This window comes from Ursus maritimus, unplaced genomic scaffold, assembly GCF_017311325.1.
Source record: "Ursus maritimus isolate PB19 unplaced genomic scaffold, ASM1731132v1 scaffold_4, whole genome shotgun sequence".
NCBI classification, from domain to species: domain Eukaryota; kingdom Metazoa; phylum Chordata; class Mammalia; order Carnivora; family Ursidae; genus Ursus; species Ursus maritimus.
The window spans coordinates 2,933,735-2,958,416 of NW_024426552.1; the positions used below are offsets into that span (position 1 = coordinate 2,933,735).

Sequence of the window (24,682 nt, forward strand, 5' to 3'; positions counted from 1 at the left end):
ACGGAGGCTCTGGGTGGCCAGAGTCCCTCGTGGGTCGCAGGGGCGGGACCGGGCGCCACCGCCTGCACCCCTGCTCGGGGCTGGCGGCCATGCCTGGGCCGGTGAGTCTGGATGTAATGGAACCTTCAGATCTTGATCCTCATTTGCAGGGAATCACAGAGAATAGAAGATGGAGGGGTTCAAGGTCACCATTGATGACAAAAGACATCCTGAATGAGGGACTCTGGACCTGGTTTCTTGAATATGCCTTGGTGTGAAAGAAGCAAAGGGAGGGCAGTTCCAGACGACAAGAACTGGAAGAGACCCAACACGCCAATACTGAGGGGAGTTTGTGTACTCTCTCCCCCCGACAAGCCAACCGTGGAGTAAACTGGTCCTGGAGCACACCACGGAGAAGCCTTAGTGTGGTCAGTGTGGCGGCCCATGGCGCAGAGGCTGCAGGAGAGGCCGTGGTGTGTGTGCACCAGATACCGAGAGGAGGGAGGCCATCCTGCTTTGTGTATGCTTGGACACTTTCACAGTGGAAAGAGGTCAAGTGCTGGGCACAGGGAGGGCCCTGCCTCTCCGACTGTTGGAGGCCCTGCATCATTCTGGTGAGTAAGAAGGAAGCGCTTCTGGTCCCCAGGGCTCTCCTGGGTTGACCTACACACCGTCTCCCGCCCCGGTGTGCGTCCCTGGTCAGCTGCCCCTGTGTGCATCCCTCGTCCCCTGCCCCTGTGTGCGTCCCTGGTCACACCTCCAGGTACAACTTCCTGACCCAGGGCAGAGGCCAGGAGCTGGAGACTTCACACAGAGACAGGGCGGCAGGGAGGGATAGGCCTGGGGCTTTGGGGTGTCTGTGCCACAAACACCCTCCTTTAATCCTGAGCCGGGTTGCACGGCCAAGGACCAGGCTGCACCCAGGACCACCAGACCCTGCCTTCCCGGCTCCAGCCCCCTCACTGTCTGCTCGTGCCTGGGGCTCCAGGCTCATGTGTTCTGATGTGGTTCCCTCCGTGTCCCACGTGCCTTCTCTCAGAAAGGACAGCGCAGCGGGCAGGCGGCTCAGTGACCCAGCCAACTGGTGTGTGGGGCAGACGACAAGTCCAAAAGAATTCCCCCGAGCTCGACACTTCCTGGCTCAGCACCCCACTCTCCAGCGACCGCGATGCCACACCTTGGGCCTGGAAGGGGGGACAGACCCGCATTTGAAAACAGGGAGGGCACATGAAGGCTTCTGTGGGTTTCTATTGGAAATTTAGCCTTAGGAAATTATCTTGCAAATGCACAGATTCTAACATATTAACTACAATTGTTATAAATCTGTGAGGGGGAACATTTGAGAAAAATCCAAATTTCCTAAAGGACAGTTACAAAGGACAGCAGTATGATCCCAATTTGTGATTGTTATATGATACTATACGAGGTAAGCTGGAGGAAAGTACACTAGAATTTTTCCACTTCTATCTGACGGATGGTAGAACTGAAGGTGATTTCTGCTTTTGTTCTGTGTGATTTCCCGTGTTTGCTGTATGGCTGTCGGTGTTACTGGTTTGATACCTGCCGTATCCTGAGCGTTCTACCCGGAACTTTACGCCCAGCGTGGGTGTAACTGACACTTCAAAGGAAAGGAAACTGAAGCTCCACGCTGAGCTGACCCCTGGTGAGCAGCGGCACCCCTGGGATCCAGCCCCAGACACACTGCTGAACCTGGGGACCTGGCTGGCCAAGCAGCTGCCTGAGCCACGCCCCAGGGCTTCCCCTGCGGTCTGCCTGGGCAGAGCCCAGGAATCCGTAGAGACCAGCCCCCGGGGTGATGGGGTTCTGCTGAGCTTCAAGGTCCGAGGGGCCCAGTTCCCCCCCCCCCCACCGTGTGGTTGCAGGGAGGCGGCCGTCAGGAGCTGGAAGATTCCGGGCCTCTAAACACCTGTGGCCTCCCCTCGGGATCTGTGCTTACAAACTGCCCTGGAGAGGACATTCACAGCCGGGTCTCCCTGGTCCTCGAAGTGGGGACTTCCCAAGAGAACGCAGGTCTGAGCATGGAGAAGTCCCTTGAGTTCCTGTGAGCAATGGAGCGGTGCATAGGAGACCAGCCGCACACCCAGGCGTTCGTTCCAGAAGGTTCCTCAGGGACCAGGATCTTAGTTGAGTGCCTACTTGAAGCCTGACTCAAAATTGGGGGATGGGTGGGGTAGCTCCCTGCCCTGCATGGCCTGATGCTGACCCGACCTTGGTCCCTGGGGAGACGGAGGAACCAGGTCACCCCAGGTCCCCCCAGCTCTGCCCTTGTTGGGGGTGGTCCCTCTGAGTGAACGAGAATGTTTGCTGACCACTGGGGGAGGGGAGGGGAGGGGAGGGAAGGGGACTGCTCTGAGAGTTTCGTGGGGCAGAGGGGCAATCCCAGCCCTCCTCGTCCAGAGGTGCGGCGAGCCAGCAGTGGACGGACTCTCCGGATGCCGGCTCCGCGTTTCCTGTCCCGGAAGGCTGACGTCAGGGTGTGTGGGGACTCACCCTCTCCCGGCCCGTGTGGCGGAGGCAGGGGCGAGTCCAGCACCGGTGGTGCTGGGTCCCTCGAGGCCCCTTTGGTACAAAAGCCCCAGGGGCTGAGAGGGCTCAGGGAACACTGAGATACCCCACACCGTTTGCAAGGTGCCGGCACAGGGTGTGGGGACCCCAAGGGGGTGTTGAGACCTCCTGACAGTTTGTGGGGCCCCACACATACATGTCCCGGTGACCTGCCCAGAGCGGCCTGCAGCATGGACGGCAGGACCCCTGTCTGAGTGTGGGACACGGGTCAAGGGAGGGTGCTTGCTCAAACCCCCTGGCCGTGTGTGTGTGTGTGTGTGTTGGTGTGCATGAGGGGTGTGCACGCCTGTGTGTCTGTGCGTGTGCCCCTCCCTCCCAGGGTGCACAGGGAAGGGTTGCGAGCCTCACAGCACCGCCTGGGCCGAGAGGGCAGGTCCATGTGGGGATTGCAGGGTTTGGGCTGCTACACCTTGCACACACACGCGCACACACACGCACGTGCACACACGGCTGTGCGGGGATGGAGGGGAGGCACTGAGGTGAAGTGGGGCCCAGTTCACAAGTTTGAAGCACAGGGACCACGGGGACACAGGCTGAGAGTGACCTGAAGCCTTGCCGAGCTGTGGGCACGGGAACGTTTAAATTCCCTGCCGCTTTCGTCCTCCTGAAGTCCTGGCCCAACCAGAAGCATCCTGATGCGTCCCTGTGCGGAGGGAGTGACGCCGAACCCCGCCAGAGTGCCCGGGAGGCTGAGGTCAGACAGGGGTGTTGGGGCCTACGGGGGACAGTGCTGGGGACGCACCACAGGGTCTCTGCAGGGCGGGGAGGTCGGGTCTGCCGCACCCTTCCCCGGGAGATAGAGGAGGTCAGGGTCCCGGCACCCCCGTGCTCCCACGCACGACTGGTGGGGCTCCTGGGGGCTGCCCCTTCACATGTGCCCTCCCAGGAAGGCGGAGGGAGGTTTAGCGGCCCGCAGGGAGGGGCCGCGTGGTCAGCGAGGAGCTGGATCAGTGTGACCCCCAGCTGGGGACACCGATGTCCACCAGGTGCAGGAGGAGGCAGAGAGGACGCCCCTCCGGAGCCTCAGGAGGGAGCGCAGCCCTGTCGCTTTGCTCTCAGACGTCTGGCTTCCGGGTGGCCTGAGAATAGATTTCGACTGTTTGAAGCCCCTGTTAGTGGCGCTTGGTCATGGCCGCCTCAGCGCGCTCACACACACCAGCAGCAGGAGGCTCGGTGGCTTGAATGGCTTGTGTACAAGCACGGGGGCGAGGACGCTGGTCACGCCGGGCAGGAGAATCGGGCAACTGATTTGTTCCGTTCTGTCTGTGTGGGCGGCTTAGCAAGACCACCTGCCCTCTCCAGGGGCAGAGGGCGCTGGAAGGGGGCAGATCTTTGGTTAAGGGGGCGGCCTGGGACAGGACGTCTGCTGCGTGGGCTCCAGGTCCTGAACGCAGGGGTGGAGCAGCATGGCCCTGCAAGAGCCAGGACAGGGACGGCCAACAATGGAAGTGGTCAACTTGTCTTTGGGAAGACGATGTTCAGGATAGAGCCCCAGGCTGAGCTCATGTCCTGGGGCTCGTCCGGGGCGGCCTCCCAGATCCTGCCTCATCTCCCCATGGGGCTGTCGCCTCAGAAGCAGGGTGTCTCCATGCTGTCCCCGCTCAGACAAGCTGGGGGCCTTCTGTGGACCCGCCCCCTGTGGAGCAGTGGGTGTCGGGGTTCTCTCGCTGGAAAGGAGCTTAGAGGCTGCAGGCCTTTCTGCTCTGTCACTCCCTCCGAGCAGTCCTCCCTGACCTTCCTATCTAAAGCTGTGCCGGTCACTGCCTGTCCTATCACAGTGCTTGTGGGGTGGGCAGTGCCGGGCCTCTAACCCAGCTCCTGTGTGACCTTGGACAAGTTGCCTAACGTCCTGTGCCTCTGGATTGCAGGGCTCAGACAGCTAAGGAGCTCAGAATAGCACCGGCAGCAGGAATGGGTCAAGCACTGCCCCTGTCCTTGGGGGCCGGCCTCTGCACCAGGCCATGCTCCTCCCCTCCCCGCATCCTTCCTGAAGCCGTCCTACTCCCAGACCTCCTGCCGGTGAGTCCCCGGGAGTGACGGAAAACAACTTGGAAGGCACAGCCTCTTCAGGCCCCCTGCAGGGTCTTGGGAACATGGCCCAGGAATCTGGTGACTGCCTGGCTCCGGTGTGCGGGCAGACCGCCCCCCCAAGTGGGCCAGTGTTTCAGGGTCATTGTCCCAGAACCACGCCTGGGGATGCAGGGGGCGGGCCTCCCCGTGACATTGCCGCGAGTGACGGTCGGGAAGGCTGTGGAAAGGGAGCAGGCACCCCTCAGACAGACGGGCAGGGAAGCCATCCAACCCCCTCCCCTCCTCGGGGCCCCGGGCCCACCTGGGCAGTGGCACAGTCGGTTGCATTTGCAGCTAAGAAGACACTGAGGAAGACACTGAAAATGCAGCGTGGTGCGGCCCCAGCGCCCCCGGCAGCGCCTCCCCTCAGCACCAGCAGGCGTCCGTCTCAGGCTGGCTCCCCAGGGCAGCAGGAAGCCGTCCGGCTCCACAGGCGACCTGCCGCCTGAATGACCGACATGCGGCCGCTCAGCAGCCACACCGGCTGGCTGCAAGTGCAGAGCCAGGCGGACAAAGCAGACCATTAAAAAGCGACACAGAGGCTTTTGCCTCCGGCCCAGGCGGGTGAGCCAGACGGGAGGCAGGCAGGGCGCACACTCCTTGGCAGGACACCCAGCTCTTGCGTCCTTGTTAGCGGGCCACAGCGCAGGACTGGATGTTTAGGGCCTGGAGGACAGGGAGCAGGTGGGACTGAGTCACAGCGGATGAGAGGTCACAGCCTGAGGAGGAAGTAGGTGACCCACAATGTCCTCAGGGTTTGTCCTTCCATCCATCCTTCCTTCCTTCCTTCCCTCCTTCCATCCTTCCATTCATCCATCCTTCAGTCCATCCATCCATCCATCCATCCATCCTTCCATCCTTCCTTCCTTCCATCCATCCATCCATCTACCCATCCTTCTGTCCATCCACGCATCCATCCTTCCATCCATCCATCCATCCATCCATCCATCCATCCATCATCCATCCAGTGAGCAGGTACTGTGTGCCAGGTGCCATCCTAAGTTCTAGAGACCTTCCATCCATCCAGTGAGCAGGTACTGTGTGCCAGGTGCCATCCTAAGTTCTAGAGACTTGCGGGTCCTTCGTTCAGCCTGGCAGGGAGCAGTGGCGCTTCGGACCCTGGGCTGCCGCTGCTCATGTCAGTTTGCTCGGCTGTCCTTGAGCCTCATTCCCATCTCAGAGAGAGGCTGAAGACAGAGAGACAGACAGAGCTGGGGAGAGGCCCCACACCCTCTACTCGGGAAAAGGAGACCAGCGATAATGAGTGCCAGAACTTTGCTTGCATTTCTGGAATCTTCCTGCTGCTCCAGATGGGCTGCCATTTGCTTCAAATACGTGCTTTTTAGGTATCAGGGCTGTCGGGGCCCAGGACAAGAACCCAGCCTGGGGAGGAAGAGGCAGTGCTGGTATCACAGAACCCTCCATGGAGGGGCGAGGAGCTCGCTGTCCCACCTCCTTCAGCCCTGCAGCCACGGTAATGAGCACGGGACTGTGTACCAGGGTCTCCTATGGAATCAGCAGCTCGTGAGCAGAGGAACATCAGAAAGGGCTCTTCTGGTGAATGAATGGTACTGAAGGTATGTGGGTGGGGACACTTCGGACTGGGACCCGAGGAGTGCGTCCAGCACGGGTCGGGTGTCCTGGTGACTGGTGCTCCTGACTCGGGAGGCCCCATGGGGGCCGGAGCACCCACGGGACAGACTGCTGGGATCCCCGGGCCACAGAGCAGGCCAAGGTGTCTGCTCACCAACACAGGCTAACTTCCACAGCACCCCTGATCAGACAGTGGGGCTGTGCGGGTCTCTGAGCTCCAGGTGCTCAAAGCCCTGGGGCCACAGTCACCCTGAGAGCTGTGCCCGACCAAACCCGCTTGAGTCCGCTCACACCGCCATCTTCACGGCGTCCGCATCTTGGGGAATCCCCTGAGGATAGGCAACGGGGTGAGCGCTCTCCAGCAGGGAAGGGGCACGTGCCTGTGCACAGGAGCAGGAGACCGAGAGAAGAAAGGTCACGGGGAGCCACAGACCGGTGGAGCTCCCCTGAGGCTTCATCCGGAGGGGGCTCCGTGGGCTCACTGTCTTCTCAGTGATGGAGACAACAGGAGGCCCTGCTGTGGTAGGAAGGAGCCATCAGACGCTCGGCTGGTCAGCGCGCACACAGGGGGCCCTGGCCTCCCAGAGCTGATGCCCACACCCCTCCTCCTTCCCACTGGAGATCTCCAGTGTCCGGCCCGAATGCTTCGGATGCTGCCACATGACGCTCGGGCCCAGGGGTCCCCCTGCCACATCCCTCTGTCTGCAGCGACAGCCCCATCCCTTCCCCACCCACCTCGGCCCTCTACACCCACCCTGACTCCACAGCCTCCAGAATAATACCTGGCCTCCTGGCACCCTGGAGAGTTGCCAGGACCCTGCGATTAGTCATCCTGCCCACTGGCCACACACCGTGGACTTGCCCCAGGAAGGCTGCCATTTGGCCCCCGGCTGGACCTCCAAGGCCGCTGATAATTCTGTTGGCTCAGGGGTCACTCTTTCTGTTTGGGCTGGGAAGTTACAGCCTCAGAGCCCAGCTGGCCTGTGCACGGCCTGCAGAGAGCCCCGTCCCCTCCCTGGCGCCCACGAGCATCTCCGGCCAAGAGGCCAGGCGCAGGGGCACCGCCGCCCCAGGAGGAGGCCTGGAGGGCCCTGGCCGACGCTGACAGCTGCAGCTTTGAGCCAGTTTCCAGGGCTGACCTCTCCAGCCAGGTGTTGGGTTGTCCCTAAGTGTGAAAACCCCGAACCCCCCTGCACTTCTGTGTGGGGACTCAGGGGTTGGAAGCAAGGGTGAAGGTGCAGCCCCTCCCCACAGGCCTCCTGTCCCAGCCCGGCCAGCTCCCGCCCCCAGAGCACTTACCTCCGAGGGCACAACTGCGCCCCACCCCCCTGCCTCCAGAGAGGGGGGCCGACGCCAGAGGGGCCCGGGTAGAGACCAGAATGTGGTCAGGGCAGGGGATTGGAAAGAGGGACTAGAGCCCTTACTGGGCACCCACCTGACCTGAGGGAAGGAGGGGCCTCCGGAACATGGACCCAGGCCAGGGCCCCATCTCGAGTTCTAAGGGACGGGTGGCTATGACAGCTGCTGGGGACATGGAGGCCTAGGAGTCCCCACTCTGTGTTGGGGAAAGTCACTGGGAAGGACGGTCTGAATGCAGAGTCAGGGCAGCCCCACGAGGCAACGCAGGGAACAGGACCCTGAGCCCCAGCCTCCATAACCTGCTGCTGAGGGATCAGAGGGCCCGGGGTATTTACCAACGTGCCCCTGGCCTCCCAAAAATCAAGCCAGCAGCCTCCTGCGCTCTATCCCCACCCCCCAGGGTAAGCATGCTCAGAAAGGAGCCGGATGGGTGCAGGGGGGAGCAGGGCGGGAGAGGAGGGGGGCCTTGGCTGGGACTGGGATGCTAAGAGCTCCGGAGGACACAAGCACCCTCACCATGGGCGGTGTCCAAGTTTGATGATGCTGGCAGACAACACTGCCACTGGGGGGGCAGGTGGAGGGACCCTAAGGAGCTCTGAATTGTGCCCCCGCGCCAGGGTGGGGCTGAGGAAGTGACTTCACCTCCCAGCAGTGGCCCAGAAGGCTTGGGCATGAGCAGGAGCCTGGGGTGGGCTCTCTTGGGGGGGCCGAGGGCCGGGTCACAGAGAAGGAAACTAGTAACACTGGGTCCCATCAGCTAGGGTAGGTGAGGGTCCGGGGTCTGCTGTGACAGAGCGTCACAAGCTGGGAGGCCCAAACACTGACATTTCTGTCTCACGGTGCAGAGGCCAGAAGTCCTTCCCAGGGCCCTGCTCCGGGCTCTCCCAGCTTCTGGGAGCCCTAGGGGTTCCTTGTAGGTGGCTGCGTTCTCCCTATCTTCACATCATTGTCCCTCCGTGTGTGTATCTCTGTGTCCAAATGTCTCCTTTTTATAAGGACATCAGACAGGATTAGGGCCATTCTGATGGCCTCATCTTAACCTGGCCATCTGCAAAGATCTTATTTCCAGCTACGGTCCCATTCACAGGTACCGGGGGTTAGGATGTCAACATCTGGGGGGACACAATTCAGCCCACCCCTGGAGGCAGGCGGGGGCAGGCGGCAAGCCCATCTGTGGATGGGGACGGGGTCTCCTGTGCTGGCACTGCCCCTCCCCACAGCCCCATGCAAGCCTCAACCTGCATCTCATTTTACGAGCTGGAAATGCAATAGCAAACCCTCCTGCTACTTAAATTTCGACATCAGGACCTGGAAAGGATGAGCACATTTCCCCCACCCCCTGTTTTATGCTGAGCTGATTCAAGTGGGCACGTTGCCAGGGTGAGCGCTAACCGTGAGGCTCTTTCCCCGCCTTGGGAATACGCATAATAATTTTACATCTCCATCTGGCCAAACAGCCTCGAATGTTCTGATGATGAGCCAGGGGCAGATTCTCCTTGGTTTCCTCCGGTGGTAGATTTTTCTAGAACTGGAGAGAGGAGCCACTGAAAACACCATGGGGCTAACGCTCCCTTGGACATATTTTATTGTTTTAATTTATAAACTGGTTCCTTTAAAAAGGGGGCCACAAATCTCACGGCATGCCCCTTTAATGTGCATAAGCTCTAATTACTGGGTATTTTGTAAGTGCCTGAAAAATTATATTTCTAATTCCTCCCAAGGCCGTCATGAAAAAGCTTATTATAACTGTGGGGCTTTCCTGCAGGGTTTGGCCACTACACCCTGAGGACCCCTGCGATGTGCACGGCTCCTTTCAAGGTTGGGCCTTGCAGCCCTAGCACTGACGGCTCAAACGTATGCGCCCGCGAGTGATGACCATCCATTTGCGCTCCGCGGACGCACGCTACCGTCTGGAGGCCATGGAGCGCAAGGACAGTCTTACCACCCCGCACGCTCGGGGCAGTTTCAGCAGCGCACGGTTGAGTCACGTTGCCCAGCACGGAGCAGATAAAGGAGGCGAGAGCCCACAGGGCAGGCTGAGTCATCTGGAAACCCCTGGCTGCAGAGAGATGGCTGAGCAATGGTCCCTCCCTGCTCCCCGTTCCTTGTCACCTCCTGAGACCCGGTGTCTGTCCTTTATGGCCTTCTCCCAGCTCTGGACAATCCTTGGCTGTTAAATGTCTCAAGAATGCCAGGGCATGATCTTGCTGCCGGGCAAAACGTTCCCTCCATCTGGGGTTTATTAGAAAGAGCTCTGAAACTTTACGGAGGGGTACGGAGTGGAAAGTCTCTGCTAAGAGGAGCCAGGCTCATAAACTCTGAAACTGAAGGAGACGCAAGGCCGGGGGGTGGGGGTTGGCAGGCGTTAGCATGGGTGGTAGGTTAACCTGAGGTCAGAAAGCGACCGCCAGCCTCTGCTTCCCGATCCCACACCTGGTACAACTCACCTTAGCTCAGCAAACATATGCGAGGCTGGTGACTGCCTGTTGTTCACTAGTTGCGAATTCTGGGACGAGAAGGGGAAGGAAAGCCGAGCCCATGCACTTGGGAGCATGTGGTGTAGACAGCAGGCTGTGTGGGAACAGGAGAGTGCCATTATACATCAGGCTCTAAGATCCTTGAGGCAACCCGAAGGTGGATGTAGGAAAGACTTCTAGTTACCCCCCAACACCCTTTCCATCCATTTCCATTAGTAATAAGGACCCCAGCTTTTAGCTGGGTACATTGTATGTAGATAAAAGACCATATCCACACACTACACTCTGACTAAGTAAGGAATGTCTTCTTGGCTGGAATGCAGAGGTAATGACTGTCTCTCAAGCAGCCATTTTGGACCACGAGGTATCATGATTGGGAAAAAGTCTGAATCCAAACTCTTATCTGAGCACATTGTAATAGAAACCCCTCAGTGCAGCTGGGTATATTCCCCATCCTCTCTTGCAGTTACGTAGGGCCATGTGCCTAAAGTTTAGCCAACAAATCTGAACCAGATGTGTTATATTCAACTTTCTGAAAGCAACCTTAAACAGCAGGGACACGCCCTTTGCTATGGACTGAACTTTGTCCCCCTCCTCAAATTCACATGTCAAAGTCCTAACCCCAGGGGGATGGTATTTGGAGGTGGGAACTTTGGGAAGAAGCTGGGTTTAGATGAGGTCGTGAGTGTGGGTCCCAGGATGGGGTTAGTGTCCTTACAAGAGGAAGAGACTGGTTCTCTTTGTACCACGTGAGGACACAGGGAGAAGGCAGCCATCTGCAAGCCAGGGAGAGAGGCCCCCCACAACCCCCTGATCTCCGACTTGCCGCCTCCAAAAGTGTGAAAAATAAATTGTTCTTATGGACCCCGAGCTGACTGAGGCATCCTCCTTCATCTCCACCGCCCCCTGGCTGGGACGCCCAAGCAGCTGGTGCGGAAGGGAGCTTGCTGTGGATGGAGCAGTGACGGAGCCAGCCGCTTATCTGTCTGGGCCAGATGGCTCCCTACGATTAACGGGGATCGGCAACGTACTCTGAGACACGACATATACATAAACCCTGAACCTGAATGTGGCTTTCACTTTGGTTTTCTAATGAAAAAAAAAAAACAAAAACCTGAGTAATTATTTTGCCTGAAAATGCTCACTCCACGGGCTAATACGCATTTTGCTTGTTCTCACTTTCCCAGACGCGGCGGGTGTCCCTGAGGTTCCCTGACAAACTCTCATCTACGTGGTGGCTTCCAACAGCAGTGTGCGCTCTCTGCCTGCGGTCAAGGTGTCCACACGGCCTGCTCCCTGCAGACGCTCCAGGACAGGAGGCCTCCCGCCTTGTCCGGCGTCCGGTGGCTCCGACAGCCCTCGGCTGTGGCGGCCTCTGCCTCTTCGTCTCTCCCTGTGTGTCCCTCGTAGGGGCACTTATCAGATTGGAGGCCCACCCAGATAATCCAGGGTTGTCTTATGTCGAGATCCTTCCATTAATTATACCTGCAAAGACCCTTTCCCCACATAAGTGCCCATTGAAAGATTCCAGGGCTGTGACGTGCCCAAACCTTCCAGGGGACCCCCCCTGGGCCTGTCACTGGGTGACTGCAAACAATACATGCACGGGCTTGCAGAAGGGCACCAAGGATAAATAAGATGAAAATTGAGAGGGAGGCAAACCATAAGAGACATCAACTCTAGGGAACCAACCGAGGGTTGCTGGAGGGAGGGTGTGGGGTGATGGGGTAACTGGGGGATGGGCATTAAGGACAGCACGTGATGCAATGAGCACGGGGTGTTGTACACAACTGATGAATCTCCGAACTCTACCTCTGAAACTAATAAAAAAATATACATAAATAAAAAATTAAATTAAAAAAAGAACCACTCCATAGAGTTCTATACATATGCAGGCGATCAAATAAGTACTTGCGTTAGCATAGGGCCTGAGTCAGTGTTAAGGTTCCAAAGGACACTATTCGTAAATAAAATACCTAACTCTGAATTGACCAAAATTAAAAAAAAAAAAAAAAAAAAAAAGAACCCGCAAAGTGCCAGCCGGCCTGTGGCAGCCCCGGGACGGTCCCCAGGAAGCTCCCCAGGCTCCTGCCCTCAGCTCTGAAGCCTCTTGGCCCGGTGGGCCCAGTGTCACCTGGGGCTACTCACCTGGATCCTGCTGTCAACCCGGCTGCGTGGGGTCAGCCACAGGCCGGGCCGTGCTACCTGCCTGGACGGGAATGTGACCTCGTAGTCTTTCCCGGCCACTCAGCTGCCCTCCTGCCCCCCCCCCCACCCCGCTGCCTCTGCTGGTTTCGGAGTCCTGGGAGTCCTGAGCTCCCCTTTGCTTGGAAGGGACTTCTGACAGTCCTGCTGGTCCCCAGCCCCACTCCTGAGGCTGCCAGGGGTGCTCTGGGAAACTGGTGTGGCTAAGGCCTCCTGCTTGGTGCGCTTCCCCTCTGCTGTGTGCATGGGCTCACACCTCCCTGTCCTCGGGCCCCGCAGCCCGCTCCCGGGACAGGTGAGTGGAGAGCCTGGCCAGCCCTCTGCCCCACAGCGAGCAGCGCGAACAGGCCTCGAGCACACTAGGAGACCTCTCTGAGCCTTGCTGCCTCACCCACCAAGAGGAGACAGCAAGTACTGTCTCGAGCTGTTGTGCAGATGACCGTGCATCGGGTGCTTGGCCAGCGTGCGGTCATCAACCCCCAGCTGCAGCCACCCAGCAGCTCCCCAGCCCCCGAGGCAGGGGTCCCACGGGTGCACGCCCCAAACTCACTGTCGGTCCCCCATATTCCAGGGCTTGGTGAATGGCCTAATGGTACCAACCAGAAGCCCAGGGTCCCCTAACAAGTCATCCATAGAGAAACGTTGGAAGTGTCCTCAGCATCCCCTCACTCTCCCCTGCCACTGGCAATCCTGCCATCTTCTCCCTGCCCCCTCTGCCTCCCTGCCCGGCCTCATGCCCTTTGCCAGCACTGCCCCCTGTTGTGGTGCAAAGGGGGGCGTGTCTCAAAAGGCCATGGCCGAGCCCGTTCCTCTCTTACTGGCCCTGGACTCCCTGCCCCCACCCTTCTCCTACGGCCAGCACGAGGTGTCGTCTGCCCACAGGGAGCACGGGGAGCCCCGAGCGAGTTCCAGCCCTCGGGTGGGTCCTCTCCAGTCCTGCGCTTATGCAGCCCGCCTCGCTCCCTTGCTGCCCTCTTCCTATGACAAGGTCACTCCTATCTGAGCTCAGGATCTCAGCTGATCTTATAAACACCAAAGAGAATTTGTACATATTTCAAAAGCAACTCAGCTCAAGACTGTCCTCTCCCCAGAAGCCTCTCCCAGGCGCAGACCCTGCGCACCCAGCCTCCCTGCATGCCTCTACTTCCTGCCCCTCCCCTCCCAGCTCCTGGGGCCTGACCCTCCACTCTGCAGGGGGCCCCCTGCCTTTCCTACCCCCCCTCGCAAGCAGAATTCCACCCAGATGTCCAGCTGAGCTGCTGTAAGGGGAATCCCCAGAGGCAGCAGCTACAGGATGCGAAACCATGCCTGGGTCACAGAGCCCCCAAGCCCAGGGAAGCTAGGGGCTGCAGCGGCCCTCCCTGCCTCCCACCTCCTGCAGCTCTGCCCTCGGGGAATGGCCCTGCAAGCGGGCCCGAGTGATGGGGTCTCAGAAGTGACCCGTGGGGGGACCTGGAGCAGGTGGAATGAAGAAGAACCAAGAAGTTTCCCTCAGAGGAAGACAAGGGGGGGAGGAAGCAGCTCTCCATCCATGAGGTCGCACCGCAACCAGAGGACAAAATGATGGGGTCCTTTGTCAGCCGTTACCATGTGAGTGACGTGCCCAGGACAGACACGCTTGGCCTCAGCCATGGCCAGGAGCAGAGCCCCCGCCGTGCTAACGGAGGCCTGGGGCAGCGGGCTGCAGGCTCCCACCCCTGTCCTCTCTGGAAGGAGCCGGTCCTCTGGGAGAAGCTGAGGGAAGCGTCTACTACCTTTGGCAGGAGCCTGCGGTCACACACCAAGACCTCAGGTTCCCTGACGGGACCTGTGCAGCCCCTCCCCATCCCCGGCCAGACTGGTGCCTGGGACCTCCTTGGCAGTAAGAGTCCCAAGTGGATTAGCCCAGTGCTTCCACCTGCCCTCCCAATGGTTCCTGCCCCTGTCGGATCGCCCTGTTCTGTTGCTATTAGCACTCGGCCCCATTGGTCGGGGCCGCCCTGCTGGTTGGTCTGCAAATCCCTGGGCAGGGAAGGGCACCTGCCCATTGCCGAGCAGGGCCCAGGCTGGCAGGAGAACTAGGGGCACAGTGACATGTCACCTCCTTTATGTCAACAACCCCCTACCCACCAGGTAAGAGCCCCTGCCACCCACCATCTCTCCTTCCCGGGGAAGAGGAGACCCAACACCACAGCACATCAAAGGACATCTCAGAAATGGGCCTCCGGCTTCAGAGGAGGAGGAAGAGAAGGGGGAGAGACAGACCAGCGTGGGGCCAAGTGTCCTTGGGGGAGGGGACCTGAGGTCCCGTGGGCCAGCCACCTTCCCCACCCCCCCACAAGCAGCGGGTCAGACCCAGAAGGGGGGCACACTCCCCACAAAGTCAGAGGAGCCTGGGGATTCCTCCAGAAGGGCTTGTCTTTTGACACGCTTTGCAGCCCCTCCCCGATATCGTTGACACGGGCCGTGATGCCCACGGGTCAGGTTGGTTTAGATCATGCCTTCCCGTCCAACACTGTGAGCATCTGGAGCCAAAGAACTCTTTCCTGATGGCCGTCCCGTGTGTTGGAGAATGCTGAGCGCCCTCCCTGCCTCTACCCCCTAGATGCTAATGGCAGCCCCCCAAAGTTGTGACAACCACAACGTCTGCAGACTTTGCTAAGCCTCCCTCCGTGTCCACACCAGGTGTTGAGAGGTCCTGCTGCACAGCATCCTGGCCAAGACAGGGGTATAAGCCATTTCCCGGGCGCTCTTTCAGACCCGCAGTCTGTAGATTCTGGGACATGGGGAGGGGCTTGTGCACAAAAGCAGCTGGAAAGACCAGGAGGGAGAAGTCGGGTGGAGGGCGGAGGCGGCAGGGTCAGAACAGAAGACTGCAGCAAACCCACCCTCACCAAAAAATGGAGAAGTGACCTAAATAGCTCTCAAAATATTTGCATAGAATAGTTTGCATTTGACTGACCCAAGCTTTGGAACATGCAAATTCTTGGGGTCTCATGGGTAAAAGAAACCCTTTGTGAGGCCAAGCTGGGGTGGGGGGTGTTGAGTCCAGGGCCAGAAAAGGACTCAGCTGTTCCTGGAGCCACCTGGGAAAGGAAGGGGATGCCTGCTCAACCCCGTCCTCCCACGAGGCAGCATCAGTGTGTGTGCGTGCGTGTGTGTGCGTGTTCGTGTGTGCGTGCGTGCATGTTTGTGGCTGGAGGTCACCTAAAATAAGAGGTGAGTGACCTAACATAAAATGGGGAAGTTTCAGGATTAGTGAGGAATATTTGCATTATTAAAAATAAGAGATTTGGTGCAAATAGATTCTACTTGGAAAGAGATGGCCTCCCTCCCCGGCGATGGAAGAGCGGTGCCCAGTCGAGGGGCTCGCCACTCCCTGGCAGTGCGCTGTCACTTCCCTGTCCTGGCCATGTGCCCCTCCTCCATCAGGAAGCAGTGAGGAATGGCCCACCTGCAGGACGGGACAGACTCCTCCACACCAGGCACTATTGCTAACTACTTATTTTGAGAATGGTTAATTCTAAGACGCGGTCTGAAATCCCAGAGAGCAGGCCAAGACCTCTTTCTTACCTCAGTTCCCAACTGCCGTGGGTTGAATGGGGGCCCCCAAAAGATAGGACCACTCGGAACCTATCAATGTGACCTCACTTAACAAAAGGGTCTTTGCAGATGTCTAGATGAGATTGTCCTGGGTTAGGGTGGGCCCTAAATCCCATGAAAGCATCTTTACGAAAGAGTGGGGAGAAGACAGACACAGGAAGAATGCCACAGGAAGACGGACACAGAGAGGGGAGTCAGGCAGCACAAGCCCCAGACCGCCCCGAGCCCCCGGAGCTGGATGAGGCAAAAAAAACGTCCTTCCCTAGAGCCCTAGAGGGAGCGTGGTACTGCTGACACTTTGGTTTTAGACTTCCAGCCCCCAGAACCATGATGAAATAGACCATCCTGCTGTTCTAAGCAATCAGTTGTGGACTTCTGTTACGGCTGCCCCAGGAAACCAACACACTGACTATCTGCAGAGCTGATACTGCTGCGGGGTTCCCCGTGACCCCAGGTAACGCGGTGATGGCCCCAGGGTTCCCCGTGACCCCAGGTAATGTGGTGCATGGCCCCAGGGTTCCCCGTGACCCCAGGTAACAAGGTGATGGTCCCAGGGTTCCCCATGACCCCAGGTAACGTGGTGCATGGTCCCGGGGTTCTCTGTATCCCTGGGTAGCACGGTGCATGGCCCTGGAGTTCCCTGTGCCTCTAGGTAGCTCAGTACATGGCCCCGGGGTTCCCTGTGCCTCCAGGTAATGCAGTACCTGGCCCTGGGGTTCCCCATGCCCCCAGGTAGGCGGTGCATGGCCCCGGGGCTCCCTGTGGCTCCAGGTAGTGCGGTGCATGCCCTGTTCTGCACCTCGCTTCGGCGCTTGGCAACTACTTGGTTGCAGGTAAAGCTGCCTTGTGCTTTTTAGCAGCTGCCTGATGCTAATCCCACTGCCTACGTGTGTGCGATTTAGTTGACCAGCTCCTATCGGCAGACATGGAGGCCGTCTCCTGCCTTTGACTATGGCACATAAAACTGAACTCAGTATCCTTGTGCAAATGTTCTGTAGCACTTCCGAGCACATATCTGCAGGGAAAATCCCTAGAAATGGAGCTGTTGAGTGTAAATATTATAAAGGCTGCAGAAGCGTCCCTGCAGGAGGTGTGCCAAGTTGCCCCCCGCCAGCAGTCTGTAAGAGCACCTTTCTCCTACAGCCCGTCCCGCTGTGGCTTTCACACAGTTTTGTCTTTCCAATCTCCCAGGTTTCCGTGGGATTACCCTCCATTTCCAACTTTCCCTCCCTCTCTCCCTCCCTTCCTCCCTCCCTCCCTCTCCCACCCCCATTTTGTTGTTGTTCAGTGCAGCTGGGTATCTTTCATATATTTAAGAGCCTCTGTATTGTGTGTGAACTGTTCTGTTCTTTGCCCATTTTCCTTTACTTTTTCGGTCTTTGCCACGTTGATCTATAGAACCTCTTTATACAGGAATAAATTTAGAGCTTTTCCTCTGATGTTGCAGATTCTCTGTTTCGTTTCTCCCTAGTCTCTTGTCTCTGTTTATGGTGCTTTCATTTGGGCCAGGATTTTATATTGTGGATCTTTATTGATGTTTTGCACGACTTCTGAGTTTGGGTTGACTTCGGAAGACCTTCTCCATCCTGAAACTACTCTGTTTTCTCCTTGTACATTGATGGTTTCTAATTCAACAACTAACCCTTTGTTATATTTGTAACATATGCAGGTTTAGGGAGTGAGGTAGGGATGTAATTTTATTTTTTCCAGAGAACTATGGAGTTGTCTCAGCAGGACCTACTGAAAATCAGACTTCTCCACGTTGATAATCAGTGTCCCAGGTGTTTGAATTTTTACACATGAACGTTAAGGTCAGCTTGGCTGGTTCTTCTTTTTTTTTTTTTTTTTAAGGTTTATTTCTTTATTTGGGGGGTGGGGTGGGGTAGAGAAGGGCAGAGGGAGAGGAAGAAAGAGTCTTAAGCAGACTCCACACTGAGCGTGGAGCCCGATGCTGGGCTCAATCTCACGACCCTGAGAGCACAACCTGAGCCCAAACCAAGAGTCGGACGCTCAACCGACTGAGCCTCCCAGGCACCCCAGCCCGGCTAGTTCTAAGCGGAAAAAATCTGTTGGTATTCCATGGGTATCACAATAAATTCATAGTCTAATTGCAGAAGACTTGACGCCTTTCCCCTACTGAGTCTTTCCAGCCAAGAGCAGATTCCCTTCCCATTTCTGCTCACCCACTCAGTAGAGAAAACTGTTGTGGAGTTTGTTGCCCAAAGCTGTCCACTTCTCTTTCATTTGTTACAAAGTATTTATCTGTTTTGCTGCTGTTGTAGACAGAATATTTTCCCATCACACGATCTCCCTATTGCCGTTTGCACCAGAAGAAGGCTCTCGGTCCTCATCAGTGCCACATGGGCGTCTCGGCTGAGTTCCCACTCCAGGTGGCTGTCCCCAGGGGGTTCTCTGCATGCAGCCCTCTCATCCTCACGTCCTCCAGAACCGGGTTAAACAACAGGGGCGACTCTGGGTTCATCTCAGGGCTCCTGGGTTTTGCTCATTCAGCACAACTCTGGCACTTTGGTTGAGATCTGGTGAATAGGCTTTTTCCATCAGTTGAATAATCCAGATCCTTATGATTCAAGCCTTTTTTTTTTTTTAAACGTGTAGGTGCTGATTCTATCAAAAGTCTGCCTCTGTGGAGATAACCTCATGAGTTTTCTGCTCTATGAACATGGAGACCTATTTTCAGAGGTCTCCTAATCTCAGACCATCTTTACAACCCCAGGTCAGGGCTTATGGGGTTTTACACATTTTTGTGTTGATGTTCATTTGTGAAATGGTGAAACGGGGCTCTGGTTATCTCTCTGTGCTGACCTCACTGGGTTTTGGTGTTGCTGCTGTGCTAGCTTCATAGAAATAATTTGGAAATGTCCTTCCTTGTCTATGCTTTGCCGCCACTGAGGCAGCACTGGTGGTCTCCACAGCTTGAGGGTGTGGTGGAATCACCCGTGAAGCCGTCTGGGCCTGGAGCCATCTGCAGCCTTGGCATTGATCCAGCGTTACAATCCTGGGGGTCCACAGCTAAGGTTGCTGCCATAGAGGGTGGGTAATTTGCTGGGAGCACATCCACATGCAGAATTTTTACATGATGGTAAAGGCAACCATTATTATCATGCTCTGTCAATTCTAAATGGTCGGTGAAAGAATACACCCCCTTGGTACAGCCTCACTGGGATTCCGTGAGTGCACGCTGTCCTCAGCAGGCCAGCACAAACCCTGAGCCTCTGCCAGTGCCTGGAGCCCGGTCTGACAGCCGGGTCGGTGTGCACGTACGTCACGTTCAAATCATGCTAATTTATTCTGCCGGGAATGAGAAGGTAGAGAACAAGACTCTCATGTCCTCTTAGTTGTCAGACATCATTATAGCAATACAAAGGGAGGGGCACCTGCATGGCTCAGTCGGTTGGGTGTCCGACTCTTGATTTCAGCTCAGGTCGTGATCTCAGGGTCGTGGGATTGAGTCCCATGTCGGGCTTTACGCTCAGCAGGGAGTCTGCTTGAGATTCTTTCTCTCCCTCTCCCTCTGCCCCTCCCCCATCTCTCTCTCTCCTTCTCTAAATATATATATATATTTTTTTTTAAGGGAACTTTGAAAGAAACCCTTCAAAACCTTCAAAAAATTAAGCATAGAAATTCCTCAAAAAATTAAACAGAGAATCACCGTATGACCTAGCAATTCCACTGCTGCGCATATCCCCAAAAGAACTGAAAGCAAGGACTCAAACGTATATCTGCACACCCATGTTCATAGCAGCGTCATTCACAGTAGCCAAGGGGTGGAACCAACCCAAAGGTCCCTCCACGGATAAATGCATAAACAAAACACGGTCTGCACATACAGTGGAATATTTTTCAGCCTTAAAAAGGAAGGAGATTTTGGCACCTGCTACCACATGGATGGACAGAGGACATTATGCTCAGTGACATATGTCAGACACAAAGGAACGGACACCGTGTGATTGCGCTCATCGGAGGGACCTAGAGGAGTTACTTTCAGAGACAGAAAGTAGACTGGAAGCTGCCAGGAGCTGGCGCAGGGGAAGCAGGTGTCCCCGGTTAGCGGGAAGAGTTTCAGTTTTCCGAGATGAGAAGAATGCCAGAGGTGGCCGCTGGGGACGGTAGCACAGCAGCGCGAGTGTGCTCAGTGTCGCCGGGCCGCGCGGTGAGAAACAGTCACGACGGTAAACTTTGTGTCATGTGTACTTTACCGCAATCCATCAAATGCATAAGTAAAACAAAACGTTCTTTAACTTATTAAACAAAAAAGTTATTGTTAGGAAAAACAATTTTGTAAAGGAGAGAAGAAATAACCAAGGCCCAAGCCGGGGCCGTGGGACCTGCAGCCAGCATGTCCCGTCAGCCACACGGTCCCCGTGGCCCCGCACACGCCCTCCATCGGAATCCAACCAGAGAAGGTTCCGGGGAGCCCTCCAGCTTCACGCTTCCCAGCAAGCTGGTTTTCCACTGAAAGCCGCTGAGCTGACCTCTTCTTTCCAGACATTTCCACTGACACAATCTTACCAGAAGCTTCATCCTTGACTCTTATTTCATCAACCCATGAGTTTAATTCCCGGATCTCCAGAGTCACTCTCCCGTGAGAAGACGGGGTGCTTTCTGCTCAGGAGGTAAGGATCGTCTGCGGGAAGAGGTGTGGCCGTCCTAGGGAACGTCCTCCCGAGCGGGGGAGTCGCTCCTGGACAGTCCCTGGAAGGGCCCACGGGCCGAGCAGGAAGAGGCTCATTTCCCCGGGGGGGGGTGCGGATGGCAGGAGGTCAGCAGGGCCCCCACACACAGCGCACAGGGTCCCCCCCGCCCTCAGGGACTGGGTGCAACGGCCTGTGTCCGTGCAGCCCCAGGGTGGTCCCACCGCTGTCTGAGGAGTTCAGACACTGCAGGAAAAGCAAAGCTTCCGTCTCCTGCGTAGGGTTCTTCTCCAGGTCATGAACGAGTCGACTCCCCGAAATAGCTCGGGGATCCCCATCCCGGAGGTGGGCCAGGGCAGAGGCTGTGAGACCGTTCCACGGCGCTAACCCGCTGTGAAAGAATCCAGCATGTGAGGCGGGGAAAAGGAATATGGGATGTCCTCTGTCGAGCCACCTTCCGTCCGGCAGTGACACGGCTGGTCTGTGGCACTTGTGGGCCCTCACCCGTGCTGCTTTCCTATTTCAGCAGCTTCGTTCCCCAGCGCGTCCTGAAGGGCTCAGTAAACTACTGCAAACAGCACATGGTGGTGGAAATAAAGACGCGTGGGCATTTCAAAATCTGTGGCCGCTTCATCTGGCCTCCCGGTTCGAACGTGCCCATCGATGCCAACAACCATCGCCGAAGCAGGGACGCAGACGGCGGCGCACGGGGTGGGGAGGGGAGGGGAGCTCTGTTAAAAGAGTTAGCGCTCAGATGACTGTTCCAGACTTGGAGGCAAATTCCGAACACGTGTGAGTGTTTCGTGGCCGCCTGCCTCCCTGGGGTCAAGATATCTTTATTGGCCGGGGTAGGGATGCTCGCGGCCCCTGGGCCTATGTCAGCTACCGCTGTGCGTCACCAGCACTGTCGGCGGTCACCGGCCCCGGCGGGAGAGGCCCAGCCCCACGCCAGTATCGGCCCCTGCGAGGTGGGTGTCGGGCTTGGCAGCCTCTGGCCACGGCTGCGCCATCCAAGGGCGCTTCCTGCCAGGGCCTCTCCCACAGCTACCCGGTGGCCCGTGGCCGCTGAGAGACTCACACTGGGCAGGGGCCTCCGGGTCTCCAGGCCCAGGGGCAGGAGCTCGGGTGACCCCGGGCTGGTCCCAGGGCTCCCCACTTAGTTGAACTGAAGACCCTTCCTGCCCCAGAAACAGCACAGGCCTCCCCTTCCTGCACTGAGCAACGGTCCTTCCTGGGCCAGCTGTCCGCTTCTTCCTCTGGAGGACGCTCTGCTGCCCTGGGGCCGTGGAGGGCGGGAGCAGTGCCCCTCCTTCAGGAAGTCCCTGGCTCCCACTCGGTCTTCACTTCCCTGCCCCCAGCTGCCACGACTTCGGTCCCCCGTGTCCATGTGGACCCTGGTGAAGTGGCCGGCACTGCCCCTCTGCGATCTGGCTTATCCAACTCTGGGCCCCACATTTGGGGGTGGAAACGGGGTCACCGTGGCAGGGGCTCCCTAGCTTGCCAAGGCCAGATGGACAAGAGAGGTCCACAGGGTTTGGGGTGGACGGAGCAACTGTGCCTCGGGCCTGGCTAGACCCCAGGCCTTATGGACCAGGGTGACCTCTCCTCATCCCCTGCAGAACTAAGACAGGAAGTGGCTGACTTGGGGCAGGGGAACTTTCCTTGCCAGCTGTGTCCGTATGTGGGGCTGCCAGGACCGGGCTGTGGCTGGACGTCCTTCCTTTTTCTCAGGCAGGGTCATTTGCATTCCTGGGTACAGCCTGTTCGGTTTCTGTCCCGCCCTGTACCCAGGAGTCCCAGTTCCGGAGGGTGTGGCTCTGGCCTGGGATCCCCGGGGAGGTCGCCCACTTAGGAGAGCACCAGGGTGCCAGGGTCCCCCCAGACACACGGTGATGCCAGTGCACCCCCTCCAGCCCTGGGGAGTATACCCCCAGCTGAGAGAGGAGGCAGCAGACGGTTTCCTATGGAGCCAGGGCTCAAGGTCAACTTGGGAGTGACACCCAGCTCTGCATGCCCATCGGCCATAGTGCTTTTACTGGTGATAACAGTATGCGTGTTTCAGGCCGCCCTCTGCGCTAGGCGCTTACTCACTGGTTCGCGCACGTCCACACAAGCTCACGCCTCACTGGGGGGTGGGTGTGCCTGTGCTGTTAGAGGAAGCACTTTCCACGTTCCCCAGCTGGGGCATCTCCTACCTGCCTTTAGCTCCCCAGGGGCACATCTGCACGGAGATGTTCCACGGGGGGTTACTGGGGCTGGCGTCTGGGTGGTGAGGGTGGGGGCCCAGGACCCTGCCTGGAGATCCTTCTGGGAGATCAAGTCCTTGCCACTGGACACACAGTGGGCATCCAAGCTTGTCCCTGGTGCCCACCCGAGCCTGCCTTCAAGGAGCTTCAGGACGGACTAAGTGGAAGGAAGGAGGGAGAGCCCTCGCCCCCCATCTTGCGTGATGCAGCGTTCCCTGGAGAGCAGGCTGGCTTGCCCTCTCCTCGTGTGCCCCCGACTGCCCAGGCTAAGAAAAACGCATTCAAGGGACATGGCCAGCTGGCCGCAGAGATCTGCCTCCAGCCTCACCTGTTGGAGGCCAGGATGTGGTCCCTTGGTGAATCGACACTGTGCTCAGAGTGGCCCCCACAGAAGACAGTGTCCACACTCACATGGGCACTCCTCATCCCGCAGTCGGTGGTGAGATGGCAGGGAACGCGTGCCCCTCTGCCCCGCGCACACCTTCCAGATTCTTCTCCTCCTCTTCTGCAGGAAAAGTCCTAATTCCGTTCAACCACCCAGGCCACTGGCCTCCGAAGTTTCGGTTGGCATTCTCCAGAGGAGCTGGTCTGGTGCCAAGTGTCTGCCCCTGCAATGAGATGGCCTCGCTGGTCCCTCACCACAGCCCCCACCTCGACGGGATGGCCCGGACGCCCGGGCCAGGGCGTGAGCCTCAGTGCTCTCCTTGCCGTGGCTGCACACAGCAGGGCCTCGGTGTCCGCGCTCATCCCCGCAGGTCCCTGTGGAGCCCGGAGCAGCAGGGCACACATTTCCTGAGTCCCCACCTCAGGCCGCAGCGGCTCTCGTCCTCAAGGCACAGAGATGGGCCACCCAGGCGTGCTGGGACTCCTGGGGGGTGCTGCCATTCCTCTGGGGTGCACAGGCCATGCCTGGGTGACCACCAGGGAGGACTGAACCACGGGCCACAGCCCACAGCTCACCCCTCAGTGGCTCCTAAAGGGAGGGAAACACTTTACCGTCCACTGTAGGTTGCACCATGTGTCCCCCCAAAAAAGGTATGTCCACGTCCTAACCCCTGGAACCTGTGACTTGACCTTATTTGGAAACAGGGTCTCTGCAGATGTGATTACTTAAGGTGAGGTCAGACTGGAGTAAGGTGGACCATAAATCCAATGACTGGTGTCCCTCTAAGAGAGGCGAGGACACCCAGAGACACAGGGAGACTCAGCCACGGGTGATGGAGGCCAAGGTCGGAGGGACCCATCTACAAACCAAGGAGCTCCAAGGACCGCCGGCAGCACCGGCAGCTGGGAGAGAGACAGGGAACACATTGTCCCCCAGAACTTTCAGGGGAAGCACGCTCTGCCGACATCTGGATTTAGAACCTCTGGCCCCCAGAACTGTGAGAGAATCCATTTCGGTGTTTTAAGCCCCTCAATCCTCGATCCTGTGTTACAGCAGCTCTGGGAAATGTAGAAGCCATCATCCATGTCCAGCACGTGAATGGACGTAACTTATGGCTTTGGGAGGAGGCCCCAGGAAGGACCAGCACCCTGTTCTTCCTCCCTAATAGACTCTCCCGAAGTGCCCAACAGACACAGGTCTTCGAGCACCCACCAGCTCACACGTGGTCACTTGACTGAGTCCGCACCATCCTGGGGCTGGGGGTGCAGACCCGAACCTCCCTCCCCAGGCTGCCCTGGGGATTCAGGACACGAGGGCTGGGGCTGGGGCTGGAGCAAGCCTGTCCTAAATGGCCATGTCCCTCTTCCTGCTGGTCTTCCACAAGAATTCACCACAAAGACCATTTTAGGGGTCACTGCCCAGTGTGGTCCTCTTTGACCCTTCTCACAGTGGTAAACATCCTTCCTCCGACACGGGCCCTCCCCAGCACCTCCCCTCACTCACCCCGCCCAGGTGCCGGGGGCGTCCATGGGGCAGGAGTGACTCTCA

The 24,682-nt window shown here is 57.8% G+C and overlaps 2 long non-coding RNA genes across 2 annotated transcripts; one reads left to right on the plus strand and one right to left on the minus strand.

The window, feature by feature from the left end:
* The first annotated feature begins 15,300 nt into the window (after positions 1-15,300).
* On the plus strand, positions 15,301-19,506 carry LOC103680703. Its single transcript, XR_573151.2, has 4 exons — positions 15,301-15,467; positions 16,160-16,305; positions 17,562-17,662; positions 19,444-19,506. It is a non-coding gene; the product is annotated as an uncharacterized LOC103680703 (long non-coding RNA).
* A 1,645-nt stretch (positions 19,507-21,151) lies between these two features.
* Positions 21,152-23,840, minus strand: LOC103680704. The gene is made up of 3 exons (XR_573152.2): positions 23,554-23,840; positions 23,078-23,357; positions 21,152-21,234 (listed from the first exon to the last, which is right to left on the minus strand). It is a non-coding gene; the product is annotated as an uncharacterized LOC103680704 (long non-coding RNA).
* Positions 23,841-24,682: the final 842 nt, after the last annotated feature.